This window comes from Equus asinus, chromosome 4 (assembly GCF_041296235.1).
Source record: "Equus asinus isolate D_3611 breed Donkey chromosome 4, EquAss-T2T_v2, whole genome shotgun sequence".
Taxonomy (NCBI): domain Eukaryota; kingdom Metazoa; phylum Chordata; class Mammalia; order Perissodactyla; family Equidae; genus Equus; species Equus asinus.
Window position 1 is genome coordinate 67,977,945 of NC_091793.1, and position 19,556 is coordinate 67,997,500.

At 45.8% G+C, this 19,556-nt stretch overlaps 1 pseudogene; it reads right to left on the reverse strand.

The window, feature by feature from the left end:
• Window positions 1-14,730: 14,730 nt before the first annotated feature.
• LOC139045008 (ATP-dependent RNA helicase DDX18-like) overlaps window positions 14,731-19,556 on the reverse strand; it is a 9,243-nt pseudogene continuing 4,417 nt past the window's right edge.

The following is a 19,556-nucleotide window of genomic DNA, read 5'->3' on the forward strand; positions in this document are numbered from 1 at the left end:
GGTGACCTGAAACTACTCTGACACTAACTAACACTGCTACCTACTTACTAAATAGGCTAACAAACAAAAGTTAACTAACACTAATGATTCTAACAAGGCCACCTATGCTTACTAACAATAGTAACAAATAATACAAACTGTAGTAAATATGTTAACTATGCTAACTACAACCCAATACTAATTATCCTAACTGCACTAACAATACTAACTAAAAAATTTAAAGAAAATGGGAGAAAGAACAAAAACAAAGAAAAAATAAAAAATTAAAATGAGAAAAGAACCAAGAACAATTGAGAAAAAAAGAAAAAAGAAAAATGAGAAAAAGACAAAAATAATTAAAAAATGAGAAAGGAGAACTAAGAAATATAAAAAAGAAAATAATAAATAAAAAAGAAAAAAGTAAAAATAAAGAGAAAAAAGAAAAGTAAAAGAAAAATGAGAAAAGTCAAAAAGAACAAAACAAATGAGAAGAGAGAACCAAGAAAAATTAAAAAATAAATAAAAATGAAAAAAAGACAGAATAAAAAAATGAAAAGAACCAAGAAAAATTAAAAAATAATAAATTAATATGAAAAACAGAAAAAAACAGAGAAAAAGAGAAAAATAAAAATGAGAAAAAAGAAAGAAATGAAAAAATGAGAAAGGAGAACAAAGAAAAATCAAAAAGAAAATAAGTGGCTCCTTATGAAGTCAGAGCAAGAAAGGCACCAGGCATGGCTGGGGATAGACTACAGTGGTTGGCTCACTTTTTGGTCTCAAGACCCCTTAACTCTTAAGAAAAAGGACCCCAAAGAGCTTTTTATTTGTGTGAGATATTAGAGAGTGGTGTTTACTTTCTTAGAAATTAAAATCTGTAGGATGCTTCAGTGGCCTTTCCACTTCTAATTAAAAAATCTGTAATCATTTTTGGCTTTTAAAGACCTTATAATGTCTACACTTCAAATATTCAATTCCTTTTCCATAAATTCTGATTAATCTGAAAAAGATCCTACAACTTAACTGATAGTATAATACTATAAGAAAATGTTCTGTTGCATAAGACATGCGAAGGGACATCATTAACGTTCACAGAGCTGAGAGGAAGAGAGCTTTCCTCCTATTTTCCCCAGTTAGATCAGGAGCTGATTTCTCACCAGAAACCTTGGAGGCCAGAGGGCATGGGCTGATGTACTCAAAGTGCAGAAGGAAAAAGAATCCAACCAAGAATCCTATATCTGGCAGAACTGTCCTTAAAACATGAGGGAGGAATTAAGACATTCCCATAGAAAGCACGGCTGAGAGAGTGCTGTGCGCCAGACCTGCCTTCAGCAAGGGGAGTCCTTCAGGCTGAAAGGAAAGGACACTGGACGGGAACTCCATGCCTTACGAAGATATAACATCTCTGGTCAAAGTAAGTATGTGGATAATTACAAAAGCTGGTACTATTGTAACTTGGTTTGTAGCTCCACTTTTTGTTTTCTACATTAAGAGACTAAAGGATTAAACCCCCAATTATTAGCATTTGTTTTTGGACTCACAGTGCCTAAAGATGTAATTTTGTGACATTAATAACTGAAATGGGGTGGAGTCCGAGCTGAATAGGAGCTGAGTTTCGTATATTACTGAAGTGAAGCTGGTCTAAATTGACATTCGAGTGTTCTAACTTTAGGATGTTAAGTGTAATCCCATGATAACCACAAAGAAAAAAGCTATGGAACATACACGAAGGAAAATGAGAAGGGAGGGAATTAGATTGCCTTTTCAGTCATTGTACAGACGAGCTGCACAGCCCTGTCAGCACAGAAAGCCCAGGGGACGGCTTCTCCACTGAACCATCTCTGCTGATCACAGGAGGCCACCCTGTGGCCCTTTCCCATGTCTGCAGCATCAGTGACAGTCTTCCTCAGGTTGTCTTTTGAGCTAATTGACAGTCCAGCACAGGGTAGTTTCTCCAGGATGCCATAAAGCAGCTGTCAGCTGTCTTGAAGGCTCTGGCTGTCCATAGCTCTCGCCACAGCTACACAATGGCTGCCAGGGCCACAGGCCACCTCCTGTCTCACCACAGGTGCGAAATTGCAAGTAACACCAATGACGATGACGATGAGTGCCACTCCTTACATGCCAAGCCCTGGGCTGGGCCCTGGTGCACGTTACTAATGATTTCCACAGCAACCTAGCAGGTCCAGCGTGGTCTTCACTGCAGAAAAGGGGGACTGAGGCTCCTGGAGGCTGTGTAACTACCACTGTCACATAACCAGCTGACGCCGAGGACCATTGTGAACCCAGGTTTGCCGACTCAACCCACTCCACCCACTGCCTGCTACGCCATGCTCCTGTTACCGCCTCAGCAGCCAGTAGCAGACCAGTGTCTGTCCATCATGTTAGAAGTCAGGACAGAGGTTACTTGAGGGCAGTGATGGAAGGGGCCGTGGGGGCTTGTGAGTGCTGATAATATTGGGCTTCTGATCCAAGGACTGGCTAGCCAGGTGCGATATTATGATTTATGAGAAATAAATATTCGGTCATTCAGATGACCAAAATATATTTTTTATATCTATTTGGTCTTCCTCTGTGGTTCCTGGCTTACAGCTCCCAAAGCCCTTTGAATTTCCAGAGAGAGAAGAGCAATGGAAGCATCTTTGGTTGTACTGTTGGGTCTCTGGTCCTCCACTCCTGAAATTGCTTCAGAACCATAAAGGTGGAACAGGTGTCTTGTTATTCATAACAAGCCCGTTTCTGCCACAACTGGGTCTATGTTCATCATGTGACTTTTTCTTTTTTGAGGAAGATTAGCCCTGAGCTAACATCTGCTGCCAATCCTCCTCTTTTTGCTGAGGAAGACTGGCCCTGAGCTAACATCCACGCCCATCTTCCTCTACTTTGTATGTGGGATGCCTGCCACAGTGTGGTGCGACAAGTGGTGCCATGTCCACACCCGGGATCCAACCCGGCGAGCCCCGGGCCGCTGAAGCAGAACTTGCACAGTTAACTGCTGTGCCGCCAGGCCGGCCCCTCCTGCTTAGTTTTGATTTCACTTCTCGTAGTTCCTCCTCAGGACCCTGTTCTGGAAGGGAGCTTTGATTTGTGTTTCAGGAGTTCATGGGTCAATGAGCAATCCCAAAAGGAAATTAAGAAAACATTCCATTTAAAATAGCATCAAAAATGACAATACTTGGAAATAAGTTTAACAAAAGAAACACAGAACTTATATACTCTGAAAACTACAAAATATTATTGAAAGAAATTAACCAAGATTTAAATACATGGGAAGAGATCCTATGATCGTGGATCAGAAGACTTCATAATGTTACGATGACAACACTCCCCAAATTGATCTTCAGAGTGAACACAATCCTTGTCACAATCCCAGCTGATTATTTGTAGAAATTGATAGGCTGCCCCTAAATTCATATGGAAACATAAGACTCAGAATAGCCAAAACAACTTTGAAAAGGAAGAACAAAGTTAAAGGACTCATACTTCCCAATTTCAAAACTTAATACAAAGAAATAGTAATAAAAATGGTGTGCTGCTGACATAAGGATAGACATATAGATCAAAGGAATAGAATTGAGAGTCCAGAAGTAAACCCATGTATCAATGGTCAGTTGACTTTTCACAGTGGTGCCAAGGCCATTCAATGAGGGAAAGGACAGTCTTTTAGACAAATGGTGCTGGGACAATTGGCTAACGCATGTAGAGAATGCTAATGGACCCCCACATCATGTCATATACAAAAATTATCTCAAAATCAACCAAAGACCTAAGTAAGAGCTGCAACTATAAAACTCTTAGAACAAAGCATAAAGGTAAATTTCTGTGACGTCGGATTTCATAATGGATTCATAGATACGACACCAAAGGCACAAGCAACAAAAGAAAAAAAATAGATAAATTGGACTTCATGACAATTAAAACTTTTGTGCTTAGAGGACATTATCAAGAAAATGAAAAAACAACCCAAAGAATTCAGGAAAATATATCTGATAAGACACTTGTATCTAGAATATAACAAGAACTCTTACAACTCAACGATAAAAAAGAGAAACAACACAATTAGAAATGGGCAAAGTGTCTGAACAGACATTTCTCCAAAGAAGATATATAAATGGACAGTAAGACATGAAAAGATAGTCAACATCGTTAGTCATCAGAGAAATGAAAATCAAAACCATGAGATATCACTTAACACCTACTAGGATGGCTAAAATCAAAAAGTCAGACAATAATAAGCATTATTGGGGATTCAGAAAAATCCAGAAAGTATTCTGGCATTGCTACCACTATCTTCCTAGAATTCCTGTAGGAGAGCTTTGTAAAATACCCTTTTTTTATATGAATTTCAAATATTGTCTCCCGTTTACATTTGTCTTTTGTTATCTGAGCTTCTTGGATGGGTGTCTTGGAGACGAGGAGGTGGGGGAATTTGGAGGGTGAACTGTGTTTTGTGTGAGCTGGCGGCAGCACTTCCTCATCCCCTAGGGAATGCCTCCATCTCCTACTGGAACAGTCTCAAGGCTCTATAGAATGATGGGACTCTCTCAGGCTGATATTGATATTTTCTCCCGGGCTTCTTCAACAGTGCGATTCAGTTCACTTATTGCTCAGAAAACATTGCTATGGTAACCTATTCTGGCGTGTAAAGCAGTTACTTAGAGTTGAGGAAAGAGAAGGTGGACTAAAAAGCTGAACCTCCAGCCATTCAGTCGCCATTTCTTACCCAAAGGCCCTTGAGGGAATGAAGGGAAACAAGCACACGGAGGCTCATTGCCGCTCTCTGTCCATTACAGCTGAGGAAGGGGTTGATCCAGCTGCTGATCAGAGGACAGTTCTCTAAGGCAGGGGAAGGTGGTGGATTGAATTCCTTGTCACATTGGGGTTTGCAGAATAGTCTGTAATGAGCTTTCCAGATGTCTAATTTGAGGTCAAAACATAGCTTGTTTTAAACTTTCTTAAACTCCTTTGGGGTTCCATGAATATTTAGAAGTCAGTTTCCATAGCTGTGGAACTCTGTCCCAAGGTTGAACACAGAAATCCAGTCTTTCATAGCTTTTCTCTTCCAAGTGGTTGTCAAGAATCCTGAGAAATGTGCAAATAAGTGCCTCAGCTTGAGATGGGGAAAGATGACAGATAGCTTCCTATTACCACTGTAAAGAATTACCACAAACTCAGTGACGTAAAACTACACAAATTTATTATCTCACAGTAATCAGACGTCCAAACTGGGTCTCCCTGAACTAAAATCAAAGTGTCAGCAGAGCCTTTGGAGGCTCTAGTGGAGAAGCTGTTCCCCTGCCTTTTCCAGCCTCTCAAGTCTGCCTGCGTTCCTTGGCTCATAGCCCCTTCCTCCATCTTCAAAGCCAGCTGAGTGGTATCTTCAAAGCTCTCTCTGCCTCTCTGACCTCTGCTTCTGCTGTCACATCACCTTCTCTGACTCTGACCCTCTCGCCTCCCTCTACAAGAGCCCTGTGATTACACTGGGCCACGTGGATCATCCAGGGTGGCTTCCCATTTCACTCACTCCATCACATCGGCAAACGTAAGGTAACATATTCGTGGTTTCTGGGGATCAGGATGTGGACATCTTTGAGGGGCCATTATTCTGCCTGCCACAGGCTCCAACACATCCCAGGTATGCCATCTTAACCAGAACCCGGTCTTTTCACATGGGTTCCTGTGAAGCTGGAGGCCTTTCAGGCTCTGGTGCCAGGAGAGTAGGATGCTACCTTATACCTTACAGCTGAAGCTGCCCAGGGATGCTCTTAAGAAACAAACACTTAAGTATTACTTAGAGCAGGGAAGAGGTCCGACAGGAAAGTGTCATACTGCAGTTCAATGACTCACCTGCCAGTCCTCTCTGAGACTTTGCTTCATCAACGACTCTCATTTTTTCTTTTCCATCTTCCATTTCTTCTTTTACCCAGGGATATGCCTGAGTCTCTTCTATCCTAAAAAAGCAAACAACACTACCTTGCCAGCACACGACAGCAGCCCTTGGCCTAGACAAGGTGGCAGTTTAAGAAGCATTTTTTTTTAACAGGAAATCAGTGTTCATTGCATGGGACACCATGTGGCTGCTGCACAGGAGTCTTGACCACATTTGTCTTTGTATCATTAAAGAAACATCCAATGTTCTGAGTGGGAGCATCCATATGGCAGAACCTGGATCCCAGGCCCATGACCTGGCATCCAGGGAAAAGGAAGAAAGAAGATCCTTCCATTTTGGATCCTTCATGGGAGGTAGGGCACAGCCATTGCCCCAGAACTATATTTTGTAGGGACGTTCTCCCCGCCCCATGCCCGTATCAGTTAGGTTCGGGTCTGGCTGCATGTGAGACACACTCCACCAGAGAGATAACAATGTTTTAAACAAGATAAAGATTTACGTCTGTGTCACATAAGTTAAGTCTGGAGGTAAAGAGTCCAGTGCTGACATGGCGGCTCCATGATCATCAGGGCTTCAAGTTCTTTCTCTCTTGCGCGTTACCACATTTAGCATGGCAGCTTATAGTCCAAGGTGGCTGTGATACTCTAGACATCATCTCTGCTTTCCAGACAGAAAGGTGGAAGTGACACAAAGGAGGAAACCACACAAAGGGATGTGACCTCATATTTCTAGGCTGCTTTCCCCAAGTTGCCCATGATACTTCCTCTGCCATCTTGTTGGCCGGAAGTCAGTTGCACGGTCATTTACAGGAGTTGCAAGGGCGGCTGGGCAAGGTCATCTTATTCTTGGCAACCATGTACCTAGTTAAAATCAGAGGCTCTGTAAGTGAGGAAGGAGGGAAGAATGGACACTGGGGGACAACCAGTATTTTTTGCAACACCCCCAAATAGAAAGAGGATTGAACCCTTGCTATTTTTTACCTTTCTTAAGAAAATGATGAAAGTCCTTTATGGCTTCTCTATCAGTTCATTATCTTGGTTCTCCTCCTGCCCTTAGGCCATCTGTCTTATTCTCTCTCCCTCTGTCTTCCTCCCTGACTGTATCAGTAAAGGTACCTTGGTTGCAAGACACAGAAAGTGGCTGTCTAACTTAAGGAAAAGGGCTCACAGAGTCGAAGGGAAGGCTTGAGAGCCCGGCTTCGAGAAGTCAGAACCCAGGCAGCTCCAAGGGTTTGGGAAGCGAGAATTTTAACAGTTTCATTGGGATGCAGATGCTAAACTTCATGAGCTTCAATTATTTTTTTGCAATACTTGTATTGTGAACCCTGGAATTTTAAATTGTGTTTGAGGAAGTCTCACTGGTCTAGCTTTTCTCATGCCTGCCCCTCCAACAGGCGAGGGCAGGGCACCTGGAGGTACCGTCCCATCGAGACTACACACAATGGGGTTGAAAAAATTCTCTAAGGAAAATGGAAATGCTATCACCAAAAGGAGAAATGGGTATATATAGATGCTTCCTACCCTTCTCCAAATACAGATCAATGATTACTTTTACTGCTCTGGTCTCACCTGCTATTCCCTACAATGCAGCTCACTCCTCTGCCACACGCTCCTCTCACTGCAGCCCAGCCAGGCTTGTGCACCCTTCTCTCTTTGCACGAGCTGTTCCCACTGCCTGGAATAGCCCTTTAGCCCTCGCTGTTCTTCTTTACCCAAGAGATCTCTACCAACCCCTCCTGTCTCCGGCCAATGCTCATGTCATCCATGAGTTCCTCAGGCAGCGCTAGTTACCCATGCTCTGGACTCCCACAAGACTCTGCTCATGACAGATTTATTTTTATGTGTCTCCCTCTCCCTGTGGACCACAAACTTCTTCAGCCCAGAGATTGTATTGCTCATCTCTGCCACTGCAGCGTCCAGCACAGTGCCCCACACAAAGTAGCTACCCAATAAAAGTCTCATGGATGAATGAATGGCTCTAAATGTCTAGCTCTAACTTTTCTCCTGACTTCCAGCCGCCATACCAATACCCCTGGATATCAGCTGAATTCTCAAAATTGACTTGCTCCAAACTGAGGCCCCCCCCTTCCCATAAAGCAGCACCTCTTCCTGATTTCTTTTCTGTTGAGTCCCTATTTATTAAACTCATACTCTGTGTGCTAGACACGAGGGGTACAGAAATAATTCAGATTCAGTCCACGCCCCCAAGGACGGTTTTCCGATCAGGGTTTTCCATTCTCGACACTGTTGACATTCTGGGCCGGATAATCTTAGCCGTGGGGGCCTGTCCTGTGCACTGTCGGATGTTGAGCAGCATCCCTGCCCTCTACCCCCTAGTTTTGCCACTAGCAAATGCAAAGAAACCGATGTGTAGCCTTGAGCACGTGACCTTAACTCATAGCTCACTTTCCTCATCTAACTAATGGGAAATAATCCCGGCCTTGCAGGATTAGTGTGAGAATGAAATAAATCAACACATGAAGCAGCCTTTGCTTTGCGAATCTCTTTCTCTCCACTACCCCATCTTCGTGCTCATCTCACTCCCTTGTCTTCTTTGACCCACCCCCGCCTCACCCAAGCATCGATGGAGGACTGTAGGGTCACAATGTCTCTCACATCTGTTCCTTCTTTCTCTCTCCAATTCCCTGTTTTCCACCTCCAGTTTCGCCCTGATCCCCTCCACCCTAAACATAGCCAGAATTAGTCCTAATGCACAGCCATGTCGCACCTGCTTTCTGTCCATTGCCGTCAAATTCAAGTTCACACTTCCTGTCTTGGCCGTCTAGTGTATTTTCTTCGAGCTCCCCCTACATCCCCAGCCCCATCTCTCACTGCCTTCCCGAAGTATCTGTCATGCTCTGATAATAGCAGCTAAGATTTCTGAAGTGCTTCTTATCTTGGTTCCCAGAATACTGACAGCAGCCCAATGAGGTTGACGGGACTGTTGTTATTTGACAAATGACCCCAAGCTGCTTCCTCTTTGCCTCTGTCATGCTGTTCACGGTTCCTGAACACCTGGTTTTCTCCCTTCCTTCACTCCCTCTGCCCCAGTTAAAGCAGCCTTCAAGGCTCAACCCTCACGCCACACCTTCCCAAAGCTGTTCTTGACCCTTTAACCCTTGGAGATGGTTACTTTCTCTTTGTGGTACATTCCCCCAGTATTTATCCCTCTCACAGGAATCTTCTAGAACGGAATTGGAATCACCCCTGCAATTGACTGAGTGTAAGAGTTACTTAAGAGTGTTTACTCTTAGTCACTTGACTGACTTAGAGAACCATTAAGAAGTCTTACTCTTAGTAGATGCTCAAATATGCATTATCCCAACAAAGGTGAGGCCACTTCTCACATGGTTTCTGACCTTTTTTATTTCCCTCAGTCACAGCCGCCCTGGCAGCGTATCCACTGCAGCGTCAGGGCTGCCGGCCAACCTTCTCCTTGCCGGCAGCTCCACCACCGTATTAGGGCCCACATTCTCAGTTGCTCACTGGTTTCTCCTGACTCCATCCGCGGACACCAGCATTCCCTCCAGGCGAAGGGAGGAAAGCCTACCTCAGCCCCCTCTGGAGCTGGCCAGCCAGTGGAGGTGCCCTGGCTTGGAGATGAGCAGAACAGCACTTGCATCCAGGCCAGGCCATTTATTCACGAGCTGTTGTTGACCCTCTTCTGAGCTTCCCTTTTCTCCCTCTAACGCGAGGATGATACCTTCCTTCCCAGGGCTGCGGGGAGGCTTAGAGAAGGGAAAGTATCTAAAGGCTTTGCTGGAAGCCTGGCCTCCCGGGGTCAGACTCATTTCTCAGCGTCCTCCTAAGCGCATGCTCCAAGGACGATGGAGCCTGGCAAGTGTTTGTCCTTGTTCTTCCCCTGCTCAGTCCTCTCCTTCCTCTAACCGGGGAAAAGGAGCCCCCTGGAGTCCCCCTCTGCCAACAAAACGAAGATCAACCAACCCCCCGAGGATCCTCTGTAGAGGCGCCTGCGGGAGCTGGAGCGCGGCGCCCTCATCGCGCAGCCAACCTTCAGCCCTGGCTGAGCGCCCTCTGCTGGGGACATTCGGGCACCGTAGGAACCCTGAGACACTTCAGCGTTTATTGGCCTCAAGCGTCTGAAACTATGACGTTTTGGTGGTGGGGGGAAGGGCGTGAGAAAGCACGTGGGTTCTAGAAAACATCCTTTTTCTGGTTTCTGACCATCCGCCCCTTTTCTGATGTGCCCGGTAGCAGTATCAATAGTTGTCATTTCTAAGAGCTGACCGTCGGATTCCGTGCTAAATGCTTCCCGTGCGTTATTGCATTTAATCCTGCAGATAGCATTACTTCCTCCCTCTCTATAGATGAGGAAACTGTGGCACAGAAAGGGAAGTAACTAGTTCAAAGCCTCACAGTAAGTAGGGCAGCCGAGATTCACACCAAGTTCAGCCTCACTCCAGAAACTGCTGCCCAGAAGGTCCCGTGGCTGTCAGCCCCGCCTTTTCCCCGGGCCGGTCCTCCGCACAAAGCTCTGCGCAATGCCGGAGGTCCCACTTTTTCCTGCCTCCTGTACCTCCAGATCCACACCAGCTTCTCCATGATCTGTTCCTGGGTGGTGAGCTTGCCAATTGTTCGATTTTTGACACACCATTGCCTTTCTTGTTTTCAAGTCCTGGCTTTGCTCTGAAGCAACCACTTTCCCTGTGCTCAGGAGCAGAGAGGCTGCGGGCAAGGATAGCATGAACGGTGGGAAGGAACCTGGACATCATACCCACCAAAAGAGGGAGAGAGAGAAACCAAATCTAGGAATCCCTGAATGTTAGAGGGCCCTCAGGGCTGTATCTTTCTTCTTAGTTGTGAGCAACAAAGAGCCACTCCGAATGATTTAAACCGAAAAGGAATTAATTGAAATGATAATCGGTGGCTGGAGAACCAGGCTTGGAAAACAGGCAGGAGTAGGGGCAGGACCACAAAGTCAGGCCCCACGATCAATCTGCCTGGAGAACTCCTGCTGCCTGGAGGGCACCGCTGGAACCAACTCTGCTCCGCTGCGGGATGCTGCGGCCCCCAGAAGCGGGATGAGGGAGCTTGCACTTGTTTTTGCTCTTTTGTTTTGTTAGTACCTGATTCAGGGTCGGGCAGGTATGTCTTGATCCATCAAACCTAGGTCACTGCCCTGCCCTGGCTTCTGCTTTCCTGAAGGGAAGCGATCTTCACGGCCCACCAGGACTCAAAGGACATGGTCTCCAAATACAGGAAAGAGGTTAGACCCTGGGAAGCCCTCAGACAAAAAAATGTCCACTACAGTGGTCATCCAGTTAAAAAAGTTCCCATGCCCCTTTAAATTTACAGATGATACTGAGTCCTAGAGGGGAAAATGGCTTTCTTCTTAAAGTCATGCAGCCAAGGCAGATGGGTTTCATCTCCTGTGTCAACACCAGTCGACTGAATTCCAATTGAATGGAACACTGTTGGGCCAGCTCAAGGCTGTCTGCCTGGGGCAGGCACGGGGACCCTCGTTGTTACGCTGTGCTACAGTGTGCTTCTTCCACAGAAGGCTTTCCCACAAAGGCACAGCTGTTTCCCTCTGGACACCCTGAGTCTGTCTCCTCGGGGCCACCCTAGTTTGCGGATGACTAAACACTATCACCATTTCCCGTGTTGGGCATTTTCACTTTGCAAGATGAGAACATTAAAAAGTTTATTAAGAGGTTGTATGTGGATGGATTCTAGACTGGATGTTCCCAAACCTAGCTGTGCGTGAGAATCATCCAGAGATTCCCCTGCCCCACCACAGGCCTAAATCAGAATCTTGTGGGCAAATGGGGCAAGGCAATCTTTAGAAATCTTGGTGTTTCTCACGTGGCACAATCAGCATTTGGGAACTCATTCCCTACAAGAGAAGCTTGTCTTCTATAGGCAGAGAAAATTCCATCACCTTTTCATCAGTTGAAGTCCACCAGAACCCAAGAAGAAAGCAGAATTTCCAGGGTTAGAAGTAGCTAGAATATTTAATCTGCATCTATCACATGATGTGGAAAACAGTACTGCAACTGTTCATGACCTCTTTACCTTCTCGAGACTGTAACCAGGTCTGTAAGAGGAGGTTGGCCACGTACATGTGTCCCCTGCACAATTCCTGGCAGGTAACACAGTTCTAAGCCATCACATACGGGTATCCAAAGGCACGACTGTTGCTTCCGCCTTCACACTCAGCAGAGCAGCCTTGAGAACTGCATTCGTCTGCTTGACAGTCATCTTAGGAAGCTGCTGCAGGATTGGAGCACTTTCCAAACCCTGGGTCCGATTTTCAAATTCCAGGGAATCCAGACTGTCAGAAATCCCATCTTTGTACCCCCAAAGGCCCAAACTGGCTAGGGACTTGCAATGTGTCCCTGTACCTGACGCTGTCGGGGAGCACACTTGGCATGTGCAGCATACTTATTAATGCTGACAGCTAACAGGTAAGGCTGCCCTGTGCCAGGACGCTCCTAAGCGCTCCACATGTTAGCTCATTCAATCCTCACCACCTTATGAAGGAGGTTTTATTCCTTTGTTTTACTCATTTAACAGGCCCAGAAATATATGAGGCACAGCTGGAATTTGAATCCAGGCATTCTCTTCGGGAGCACTCATTTTTACTATCTTTTAATTTTGCCATCTTGAATTCAGCTTTACTTACACTAACCTGGCTAGTTAAGACAAAAATAAATTTAGATACAGCGATGCCTTGTCACTTGCAGCCCAGGAGACCCGAAGGGTCCTATTTGCATGTAGTGATCTGCTTGACTCCCAGTCCATGCTGCCAAACCTTCCTAGTTGAAGCCACATAATCCCCTGTGGCAAGCTTATGGCCTCACACATGCCACCAGAGCTGTGCTTTTGGCACAGGAACCTAAGGATCCCTTCTCCTTGTACAAATGAACCTTGCAGACGGTGCTGCCCCGACCTGGTATCTGAGTCTAGTAACTGGCTCCCTCACAGCTCAATCTGGCCAGGTTGGTCATCTGGTTGTCTGAATGTCCCTAGTCTGGACCATCCTGCAGCAGGATCTCCCACAGGACTCAGCAAGTACCTGAAAGAAGCCGTTAGTGTAAGAGGAACAGTCTTTCTACCGTCTGTTTATATACTTTTCTCAGCATCTCTGGAGACTGCCTTACATGGTGGAGGTCAACAATGGAAGACAAACAGGGTCACTGGACATGCTGAGACAGAGCGTGCCAGCCGGGCACAAGCAGGTACCCAGAACCCAAATCCAGGCTGACTAAGCAAGGTCAGCCAAGCACAGCAATCAATGAAATGCAAAGCTGGTCTAATTGTTTAATGACAGGAAAACGACATGTTATGAAACAAGCTGGTTACAAATAGTGGGCAGAGGATGAATTCATTGGATAAAACAATTAAAATGTATACAAAACACTGGAAAGTTAAATACCAAAATATCCACAGTATTTATTTCTGTTCAGTGATTAAATATTCTTCCTTTTGCTTTAGTCTAGTTTTTGAAACATGATTATTTCTGAAACAAAAAAGGAAACCAAGTTACTAGACAGAGAAACAGTAATTAAGCACGAGGAACGCGGCAGCTGAGGTCTGAAACCAAGGACAGGTCTACCTAGGTGACAGTGGTCACGCCCAGGGGCAGAATATCGTTCTTTTCTTTTCTGACTGAAATGCTGTTTATCACCCTCTTTCCTCTAATTTGATGTTCTCAGCGTACTTAGGAGTCTATGAATATGAACTGGCACAACAGTAAAACAATGCTAGTACTTTGGTTTTGAATTGCTACAAAATGTTATAAGCACTTTGTAGTTATAAAATACACTAGAAATAAAACAAACTGTGAAACATACTAGAAATTAAGAGCTCCTGTAACAAAAAACCCATGTGACTAAACCATCGTCTCTTTCTGACCTCCATTCATTTCCAGTTTTCACTGTGAATCTATTTTTGTTTCATGGATCTGGAAGAAGTAATTTTTCCCGAAAAGGTAAGAGCATTGTGTGCGCTCAGCACCGTCGGCTGGCCGGGCCTTGAGTCTGCTGACAGTCGGCCCCGCCTTCGAATAACTGCAGTTAGGAGGGCTCGCCCAGTCCAAACCACTGGAGACAAATTCAAACGAGGAGCATCACCACTCTTTGTGACTCCTTTTTTTTAAAGTCTCTGCCAAGTTACCAAATAAAAACCAGAATATTACGCCTATATTGGTATAAATGAGGCTCAGTACATCCGATTCTGACCCCTCTCAAATGTTAGGACTGCTAGGGGCGCTTGATTCAAACTATGACAAATAACCCACATTTCTTGATGTTAAAAAAAGTTGAGAAATGCTCACGGTTTTAAAATCTGGTGTATATAAAAACCGATGCCACCTTTAGCCCAAGGTGGCTTCTTAGGCGTCCCCCGGAGCTTGCTGCCCTGTGGCATGGCGGCATTTGCAGCAGGGGTCAAGAACCACTGTTAAGGTCCGAGAAACAGCCAAAAGGAAAAAGTAAACCAAGACAGTTTTCTGCATTGCCACCAGCGTGCTAGGTCATCGGCCTTTTACAGCAGGCTGGTACAGCAATGTACGCCGCAAGACTTCAGACACCAGGAAGGAAAGGCATTACACTAAAGAAGAATTTAAGGAAATTAAGGAAAGAATTACACTAAAACAGTGACAAATGGGGGGGGGTTAAACTTAAAAATACTCTATCATCATAACAAAGACCAAGAAGATCCCTTGCTTTACCGCTGGGCAATCAAGAAAAGCTGAGCTCCGTTTTACATTCCCAAGAGAAAAGAGAGCTGTGGGAACGACAGCACTGCGTGCTTGCAACCCAAGTCCAATTCCGCCCTCATGAGAACGGTCCAAATCCTGGTTACAGACCCTCCTTGCAGAGAGCAGGACAGTACTGCATTTCAGGACACGAAGGAAGGCAGGCCGGGGCGTCCTCGGTGAGAGAACTGCCTGCTGTCCGACGATTTCCTGCTGATGTGCTTGAAGATTTTGGATTTCTCGACTTTCCTGGTTTTCTGGTAGCCGAATCCGCCACCGCCTCCCCTCTTTTTAAGCTTGCCTTCGTTGCTGTTCACGTCTAAAGGTGACCGTTAAGGAAATGAAGCAACACACAGATAATGAACTCCAATGCGACATCTATGAGAGAACAGACCAGCATGCGCACTGCTGTCCCTCTACCACAACCTCTCCCTGAACTACGAAAACGTGCACACTCGGGCCTGGGCAGCAAATTTCCAGAAAATCAGGAGTGGCCACGTAACCGTGAACTAAAATTAGCAGGTCTGATTTTAAGCCCAGTGTAACAGTCATATTCATTCTTCTCTCCACACAATGAAACTGAAGACGATTATTTATAAGGACTTCAGAAGGAAATCTGCAAGTTTACAGGAACATAAGAAAAAATACCCTGTGTCAAAACAAATGACTTTCACCTCTGCTTGGAGCTGATTCAGGAATGCTTTACCCAGCCAAGGAGCTGTTCCTCCTTTCACAGGAGTCAACATGTATTCATCACAACAGATATTTCCGCGACACCTACACTGGGGATGGTGACCCAAATGTGGTCCTCCAGTCTCCTTGGGAGGTACTGCCGGGGTGTTAACCAACAGGCCTCACTTCAGCTGCTTCAGCTGCTTCTGTTGAAAATGTGGTAATAAAGCACACATTATAAACTGCAACAGAAACAACTGGAGGTATTCCCTTTGCATTTTACCTCAGGCAGCACTTAAGTTTTATTTTCTTTTGCTGATCTTGCACCCTCCTTGTATGAAGTCCATCCATCACTGGCCGTGTGAGGATAAAACCTTCGGGAGGCCCCGTGTTCTCTCCAGCGTCAGGACATCCCGCTCCTCCACACCCCCGTACGGTGAAGCCTCCTGACCACGGAGCCCTGCAATTTTACCCTCCGTGCCTCTCTCCGGAATCTACGACTTCCTCTGGCTCCCACTGTTTGCCAGTCAAATTCCTGGGTCTTTTTTAAGGCCGAAGTCATTCCTTCTGCAATCCCCACTCGGATAATTAATCCCTGCCTACTCTGTGTTAGCGCAGACAGTCAGACGGGGACCAGGATGAACACCTGGGCCTCCAGTCTTCAGCCAGAGCACAAACTAACCCAGGATCTAAGCCCAAATGCTTCTCCATCAAGCTCTTGTCCCCTAGGTCCTGGATGAATTCATAACAACAAAGAAAAGGATACTCAGATCAACAAAAGGAGGCACCTTGAAACCAAATGACAGAGCAACCTGAGGCAAATTCAAGTTATTCACATTAAAGATCTGTTTCAGAGAGTGGGAATCGTATGCTCGAATGTACGACTTGTATGCTTCCTGGGCTGACTTATGAAGGAAGCAGTTCTTTTCAATCAATTTTTCAAGCTGAAATGGAAAGACACATTGGTTTTAATAAAATAGGAAAGCAGATTGCATACATATTAGAACAAAACCATCCTGTAAAGAACACTTGCTCTAAGCTTTGTAATATATGCAATCAAGCTGCAGTAAGAATAATGACAAAGTTCTTGGAAGTTATGGATGAGAACAAGGTAGAGAGTACAGGAATGCAGTAACCAGCACAGCAAGAAACCTAAAAGATCACACAGTCCAAATTTCTCATTGATGAAAAAGGAGATGTGGAGGACAATGGCCACCGCTGAAACACTACATGGTCAGTGCTGGGACAAAGCCGAGGCTGGGACGAAGAGCATACCTGAGACTGAATGTCAGAAATTTTGGACCAGGAAAGCTCAAACTCACTTAAGGGAACCTAGAAAATAAAAGCAGGAAGATTAGTAAACCAGGGGGGATCGACGTTCAGAAGCCTTTTACTCTCAATAAGGATCTCTACGGATGCGACATGGTTAAGTAGGTTGCAGCTTCCAGTTAGAAGGACCACTAGCCCTTCCTTCCATGTCAAGAGAGCTGCCCTAACAGCACACTGCCCTGTGACTTGACTGGGGTTTGTGGCCAAAAACTCCTACAGGAAGGAAAGCAGTCTTAACTTCTTAGATAACTGGAAAGTGCCAGACCTGTGCTGTGTGCTGGGGGTTGGGGGGATGCAGCTCACGTCCTGGGCCCAGCCTCAGAAAGCTTGCAGTCTTGCCGGGGACACAGGTAAGTGATAAGACGACAACTCAATGAGCCCTTGTGCTGTGGGAACATGAGGGAGGGCAGGAGATCAGCGCTGGCTTCCCAGAAGAGGTAACAGCTAGCTGAAACCAGAGCAATCCAGAGAACCAGGAAAAGGGCATTCTAGAGAAAACGTGCAAAGGCTGTAGGGCAATTTTGGGGAAATGTACCTAGCTGCACAGTGGAGGAAAATCTACTTGGCAAGACTGCCAGGGAGGCCAAAGAGGAGGCAAATGTCAGAAAAAAGAAGGCCTAACAAAGTTTATAAGATCTAGCAAAAAAGAGGCCACTGGACTCTAATGAATTCAGACTTGGTGGACAGGAGGAGGTCAAAGTCAGATGAGGGGGGCTGGAGATCAGGGGGAGGGGAAAGTAAACGGAGAAGATACAAAGCACTTCTCAAAAGTCAGGCTGAAGAAAGGCAAGGGGCAGTAGCCACGCTGGAGGTGGTGGTAGGAGAATGGGTTCAGCCTTGAAGCTCTTTTTTTAGTGAGACTTGAGATGGTAAAGAGCTAACTGCCAGGGAGAGAGTGAAGGTAAAGTACAGAGCTGTCGAACGAGGGCCAGGAGGAAGAGGAAGAGGTGGGAGTGAAGGGCGACCCCACAGCTTGCGGTGAGGTGAGAGGGAAAGACACCAGGATGGAGAAGCGTGGAGAAGATGGAGGAAGGGGAGCAGGAGCTGGAGATGATCAGGTGTGAGGGAGCTTAGAAGGAGAGGAGGTCTCAAACAGGGCTGGACGGCTGGGAGAGGGGAGCCTGGGGACATGAGACGCACCGATGAGCAATGCAGAGCTCCAGGGCTGAGCTGTGCGGGGAGCTCTTCCTGTTCACATTTCCTCGGCTGGACCCACGGAAAACCTCATTTGCTTAACTATGCACTGTAACCATTGTTCTCCCAGCACTGCAGTGACTCATGACTCCTTGTACACATCTAGAAATGCTGCTTACTGCTGTCTGCACTGGCAAACGAGGCCCAACAAGAGCAATCTGCTCCCAACTGAAGATTTTCCAAGCAAAGATCTTTACCTTGGATTGCTTCAAGTAACGAAGGAAACCCAACTCTTCAGGGCGCAAAATGAGCAAGGCGTGCCCTCTTCCGTTTAGGCCTCTGGCTGTTCTGCCCACACGATGAATATATTCCTTTGGTGAAGAGAGATAACCTGAGTTACACACGGACCTCCACAGAACCAGTGGCGGGCTGCATTCCCGGGACTTGCACGGTAGTGGACAGTGTGTGTCAGCACATCTGGATGAGACGGTGTTGGGCCTCCAGGGCTGTGCCACACAGACCATCATCACATACCACAAAGCTGGCCCACCATTCCTTCCGCTTGCACCATCCCCAAAAGGTAACAGGGCAGTGACCGAGGTCGAAGGAAAGCTGGACACGATACTCACATTAACTCTATGATCTGATAAAATGACTACTAAGTGTGCTTCATCTTCAAAACGGCTTTTTGAAACATGTTTAAATGCTGGATGATAATTTACATAATCTATTGTTTGTTTAAAATACTTAATGTAACTTATTTTACCACATATGCTACAGAATCTTACCTATCTCTGTAAGCAAACTGTATTTCCTTCTGACACCTACTGCTCCTAACACATCATTCCAAGCCTGTAAAGTTCCTAACTGAAGTCCCACTGACGCCTCTCACATCTCCGTGCACACCCGTTGTGAGTCCTGCAAACGCCCTAAATATTATCAGCAGCAGAGAAACGTGGCAATGGCTGCACAATAAAACATGACGGAACGACCAAGGGAGACACCTCTCAATGCGAAATGTGCCGTTCCTCAGGGAACGTGGAGAGTAAGCAAAGTCCTTAATGAGAGCCACTCTGGAGAAACCCCAAGGATGCCAGTTACCTTGGGGTTATCTGGAGGGTCATACTGCACAATCCAGTCGACTTCAGGAATATCCAGCCCTCTAGCTGCCATGTCTGTGCACAACAATATGCCTGAATCGCATTGCAGAACTGGAAGAACGTGGTGGTCCGCTTGTTTTGCTTCTGCTTTCCCTAGAATCCAATCACAACATCCATCAGAGCTGGACACTGGAGGCTGTGTCCGGGAGGCCAGATGTAGACGCCCAGACTGTGGCATTGTTAACCTGCTTTCTTTCAAGTGCACTCTCTGGCCTATGTCCTATTTCCCCAAGTGGACGGCGTCTCTTACTCCTGTGTGGTCCTCACCTCTCCACACCGAGCAAAGCTCCCTCCACATAGGATCAATCACCCAATGCTCAGCGAACTACTTGGAACTATGTTTAGAGGAGAGAGCAATAGCTTAAACCCCACCACCTATATAACTTGATAAGCATAGCCTATTTTCAATAAACTCATCGTGATCACTTACATGAATGGCCAAGACAGGCAAATCGATGTAGTTCAGCAATTCGTAGTGGTATTTCACAGACTTACAGGAAGAAAAGAAGACCATTAGTTTCTTCTTCCGGTTCTTCTTAAGGAATGTAAAGAGCAGGAGGAACCTCTTCTCAGAGGGACAAACAACGTACCCCTAGAAGTGGTTCAAACGAGGAGATACGGAATAAGCAAACGGACATTTGCAGCTTCATGAACCAACATAATTTGATGGCGAG